General features: G+C 38.6%; 1 long non-coding RNA gene across 1 annotated transcript; it reads left to right on the top strand.

Moving 5' to 3' along the window:
- Positions 1 to 1003: 1003 nt before the first annotated feature.
- LOC109199968 (uncharacterized) lies at positions 1004 to 1478 on the top strand. The gene is made up of 3 exons (XR_002060205.2): positions 1004 to 1051; positions 1167 to 1331; positions 1444 to 1478. It is a non-coding gene; the product is annotated as an uncharacterized LOC109199968 (long non-coding RNA).
- The last annotated feature ends 4654 nt before the right edge of the window (positions 1479 to 6132 follow it).

Raw genomic sequence — 6132 nt, forward strand, 5'->3', positions numbered from 1 at the left:
GTCCAGACAACACAGCTTTCATTGCATTGCCAATCATGCATAGTCAATAACAAAAACAGAGTTTGTTTTATCGGGTTTGCTTGTAATAGTTGCCTATATACATTTTAAGCTATTATTTATTATTTAGTTCAGTCAATAGATCTAGTTTTGTAGTGACTATGAAATATATTGTAATCATCTGTTTCCTGTTTATCCTAGACAGGGCAAGAAAAGACTCCAAATTTTATAAAAAGATAAAAATGAAAGACTGGTGCATTGTGCAGTTCAGCACTGGTGGTACAGAAATAGTCCCTAGTTCATGGTTAAATGGGGAGAAATTGTCATGGCCTCCATATCCTCCGCGAGACACATTCAGGATCCACGCCACAGTAAAGAGGAGAGTTCATCCTGGTGCAACATGGCTCACCTATGCACCAGTCCGGCTTCTCATAAGCCATGGTGGGTATCATCTAGATTGGTGTTGTATAAACGTAACAATAACAAGTTTTTCGTGTACTAATTTTTGTCGGGCCATACATTGTGTTTGTACTTCCAGACACATTTCAAGAAGCTGAACGCAGTCTTCAGAAATATCTAAGTGAACACTGTGATACGTCTGACCTTCAGTCCGAAGCTGAAACTCAGACCAGTCATAAAAGAAAGCACAAGTAAAACTTTTTTTATTCACAAACATATCTTTGATTGTTAAGAATTTATAATCTTGTCTTTTGTACATATCTGTGATGCTTGAATACTGCAATATAACCACATAATATAGTCCAAAAAGTGTAAGTTTGTAAACTTTTTAAAAATGCAAAGCCGTGTACACTTGTGCACTTCAAAAATTTATTGTATACTGTACCTTCTTGCACATCTCCGTTTCCTGTGTGTGTGTTATTATGAATCAAACTGTAACTTTAGGAAAAAATATGCCAAAAGCACATTTGTAATTACTTATGAACTTTTTCTACTTATTTCTTTAGACCAAATCCCCTGTACACATATAGTGACTCAGAGGATGAGTAGCCCACAAAAAAACGGTTTCCCCAGGCACCTCGAGTGAAAATACCAGGTAATAAAATAATGTCTAGTGTCTGTGTACATATCTGTGTGTGACACATGGAAACTTTTTGGACAAGTTGTCTGTATTCTTAAATACTTTAAAAAATTTATCTTTTTCTAAACAGCCCTCACCACTCCGCAGTCTTCCCCCCAGCCCACTGACAGCAGGCATCATAATGCCCCTCCCAGCTTCCGGCACCTTTTGCCACTCCGGCAGAACACTCCAAACGACACAGCTTTGCGATCTCCCCAGCATGCAGAGTCTGATGTCGAGGCCTTCCCTATAGATGGTATGCTTTTAAAATTGTTTTAAAGCTGAATCATAGTGTCATTGTGCACTTATCTTCAAAACACCAGTTTATACTCCTGAATGTCATCTTGTTGTGATTTGTTTTTCTGTAGATTCCAGAGACTCTGTGAAGCCACTATTACAAGGCAAGTTCGAACATCTTGGAATTTCAGATTTTACATGGTATAAATGGTAAATGACCTATATTTGTACAGCGCTTTAACTAGTCCCTAAGGACCCCAAAGCGCTTTACACATTCAGTCATCCACCCGTTCACACACACATCGATGGCAAGCTACATATACAAATATCATATATATGACAGGCAAAAACTAGCACTTTTAGCAGTTAAAACAACTTATACTTGAATGCAGAGTGTTACACCATCACTTATGGATATATTAGTTTTTCGCCTCTCACTGCTTAAGCCATTAATCTTTCTGGAATTGTTCTTTGAAACAGATGCAACCTCACAAAAGATGTTAACGATGCTGTCAGACCTGACCAGAGCAGTTAACGAACTCCGTGAGGAGGTCAGAGCCATCCGCAACACCGGCTCCAATGAATCGGTAGATGCTGGGGTACACCCTTTGGATTTGCCCTTGCACAACATTGAGGAGCTAAACAATGCAGAGGCAGCTCTTCAATCGCAAGAGGCAAATAAGGCAATGGTAAGTATATTAAGCTTATGTACACTTTGTAACTATAAAGTGTAATAGCTGTCAGATGTGATTTAAATGCATAACAACGGCATACACACAAGCACTTGCATAAACATTTAAGACATGAGACACGCTAATTCCATCTCTTAAAATGTGTCTATAGGTGAGACGCTTTGCCTTGATTGGAGGGACCACACTGGAGGTGCGAGTCCACCGTGTAATGGCTTATGCCATCAGAAACGAGCTGGCCTCAGTACTAAACTGGGCAGGGAAAAAAACAAAGGACCAGACGAAGCAAAAAAGGGCATTTAAAGATACAGCGCTGTGCAGATGCATATTTGGTAAGTTTTACCGTTTATTGTAGTTTTATGAGCCTAAAGTGAACAATAAAGGGATCGATTGATCTGCTGGGTGTGTTTCACATGTCCTACGTCCAGTTTTTGCTATATTACTTTGTATTTTTTAATAACAAGACTTTCATGTCTGGTTGATCTGGAGATGGAGTCTTTGGTCTTTGGCTTGTTTAGTCCTCGGGTTGTAGTTTGTACAGCCCAAGGACCCCATGTTTATTTTGTTTTAAAGGATGCACGGCACACCATGCTAAGACTTATCATTTTTTCCACTCATAGCTCTTTGGGAATCAAATGCGGCAGTTTGCATATTTACGCCTGGTGACTTTCATGTTTATCAGCCTAGGAGTTTATATACTTTCTCCCTGCTGAAGACAGATAACAAGAGCTTATTCATGTGCTCTAATTCACTTTTTTTGTTTGTGTGTGTGTGTGTGTGTGTGTGTATTTTTGTCCTAGATGGCCTGACGCAGCAGTTAGGGGCAAACTCTATGTCAGAGTTTGTCTTTGTACAGGCAGTGCAGAAATGGCTCCAATACACCCCAGATCGTTTGGGTGGCGCAGGACGCACATCATCCGTCCCCATCCCGGAGTAAAAACTACAAAGTTATGTTAAAATATAAATGTAAATAGAAAACTGTGTTTTAATAAAGTATTTAGCAAACGAAACATGTCTATTGACCTTTTTTTGTTTAGTTTTCTTTTTCTCTGTTACATCACATGCAATGCTTTCTTATTTTATGATATTAATATTGACATGATACATTGTGAGACCCTTATAAAGGGTGTCCAGTTTGAGGAATAAGTGCAATTATGTGTTTAGGTTAGTAGTTTAGTATTGGTTAAAATACCTATAAAGAAAGGTAGATTTCCAGTCATGATTTAACTGTTGTTTTAATAAAAAACAACTGCGAAAGAGGTGGAAAATCAACACCATAGCTCAACAGTGTTTCAATATCAGAATCTGACATTGTTTCAATGTCAACAGTATTAGAAAATATAATGTCGAATCAATGTCAGGTTTCAACATTGATTCAACATCAAAACCTGACGTTGTTTCAACGTTAAAAATGGGTGCAAGTGACGTTAGGTCAACGTCACACTTCAACGTTGATTCAATGACGTCGCCTGATATTGACTCAACATTGTTTCAATGTTTCCTTGCTATCTGGGGTGTGCTTGTACAAAGGCCGTTCAGCCTCGGGATTTACACTCGGCTCGACACGGATATGTGAAGAATGAAGGGACCCTGCAGCGAAACGGAGAGCTCACCCTCTGACTGAGTGCCTGTTTACGCAGTCTGACAACCTGTTGAAGGTAACGTGCTAACGTGGCTAACGCTAGCATCACGTAGCCCCGTTATTTTAAGGTCATCTTAGCTTATGAAAATTTTACGTCGCAGCTGTATGAGATAGCTACGTGTTTTGTAAGCTGCTGTGCTCTTCACAAATAAAGCTGGAAGCAGCTCAGACCATTAGAACCAGCACTGAGGCCTGTTACATTTATACAGTGTTAGAGCAATGGCTGCAACCTACAGCCTTTAAACTAGCGATTAAAATGCTGACAGTAAACTCGTCAGTCCAGATGTTACCACATTACTTTGTGATACTTAGAGTTAAAACAACTGAGACAGGCTGATTAAAATAACAGCTGTCAGTTCTCTCATTCCTTATATCAAGACTGGAGATCACACTACTGATTTCAGTTCATTTAATATGTGAGTGCACAGATTCATTCTCAACTGGACATAAATGATGATCAAAGGTTGTATACATGATGAATTCATCAAATCCCAGCCTCTAACACAGTGCGCTGAATCTTAGCTTTGAATGTCCAGTATATTCTAATCAGTGCAATTTAAGCATTCACTGAACTTACAGTATATACACCTGTGTGGCAAATGTGTGGTAAAGACACAGATGATGAAATTTAATTATTAATACAATATACATCATGAGAAACGAAAGCTGAAATTGATTCAGTTTAGTACTTTTCTCTGTATGCTCTGTGATTATAAAGGCCTTAAATTCTGTGATATATACTGTAAATGATTTTCACAGAAGTCTTAAAGTACTTAAATCACTGCTGATAGTCTGGTTGTTTATATTTTCACGTTTTTGTGTCTGTAAGGCTGTTTGATGACGATTTGAACTCCTCTGGGAGATGAGGACACACCCACATCTGTTCCATACTGCAGCCATGGATGGTGTTACGGCTCTGAGTCAGCTTTGGGCCATCAGATGCACACACTGGAAAACCAGCGCCTGTACTTCATGCAGGAGAGACGGCCTCAGTGATGTAGGTTCATAAGCTAGTTCAAATATTTCTGGCCTCTTATCACTTAGATTCCTTAATCTTAAAAGTGAATGCATTTAAAGCAGGAACTGCACACCTAGCCATCAGAAGTTTGGCAGCATAAGTACTGTAAAGTTTTGTAGGGTCCTTGTTAAAAATTCCACAAGCACCACACAACATTTGTCATATATAGTTCCATTTTGTACAGTACATTGTTGAAATTATAAACTATATATTCTAGTTATCCACTTGTCAGTAAGTTTTGAGTAAATGGATGTCACTGATAAATCAGTGGATTCACCTGCAAATGTTTTTAACAAACTTTGTTTTTTGTAGAATTCATCAGCAGCTGTGAGGAGATGCATTTGAATATCTTCTGGTTCCACTTTTCCTTACCTGAAAGCTGAGGATGGCTGATTCCTGACAAGGACACACACCTCAGCACTTATCATGGGTGTTACATCCTCCGTGCAGCAATTCCAGAGAAAACGAGAGAGCAACGACCACTCATTAAGACCAGCCAGAAATCTGTCCCTTTCTGGCAGCTGTGGAAACTTCCAATAAGAAAGTTTGCATTCTTAGAACAATGCTGGATCATGTGTGATGTGTCATCATATGAGGATATTACATTTTAACTTAATTCTGCTCAATTTAGTGTTTTGATCGTTGATCCAGTATGGCAGCTTTGTGTTGTGCTGCAAGTTAAAACTCATTGTCCTCATGAGCACAGCATTTAACAACTCTCCTTAAAAAAGTCGATTGACTTTAACTGGACACAATGGTTTCCAGTGGGAGATACATTCATCACTCATCCGTGACACTGGAGAAGTCACCTGAGTGAGTGATAAAACAATTTTCCATGGAAAATCCAGAGGAACTAAACTTTGTTTGTTGTTTCTTTGGGCTCAATTTCAGCCTCAGCAGCATCTCTCAGAAGAAAACTGTTTTGCCAATAATCAGATGAAAAGATTGTTGAACCAGGTGGTATTCTCTGGAGTTTAAGACCAAAACTGAACTCAAACAGTGAATTGACATTAGACTGGAATTCATAAGATGAATAGAAATACTGCTGAAGCTGAATGATTCATTCATGTGTATATACATATATATATATATATATATATATACACATGACTTTTTTTCCCCAATTCACCAGGTCTGTAAAGTTCAGTATGACTGTGGCACATGATACAAAAGAATAAATACAGAAGAATAAAAACTTTATGTGAATAACTTTACTCTTCTTAAAAATAACTCATAAAACAAATAAAAGTACAAATGTGTACAAGTTAGAGACTTCCTCAGTAAGTTTACACTCTTTTGGAGTGAGTTTAATTGTGTGTTAAAGAGAAAGAGATTAGGAGGATGCAGAGTCCATCATCACTGAGGCCGTCTCTCCTGCATGAAGTCCAGGTGCTGGTTTTCCAGTGTGTGCATCTGATGCCCCAAATCTGACTCAGAGCTGTAACACCATCAATGGCTGCAGTATGGAACA

This window comes from Oreochromis niloticus, unplaced genomic scaffold (genome assembly GCF_001858045.2).
Source record: "Oreochromis niloticus isolate F11D_XX unplaced genomic scaffold, O_niloticus_UMD_NMBU tig00007942_pilon, whole genome shotgun sequence".
In the NCBI taxonomy this organism is placed as follows: Eukaryota; Metazoa; Chordata; class Actinopteri; order Cichliformes; family Cichlidae; genus Oreochromis; species Oreochromis niloticus.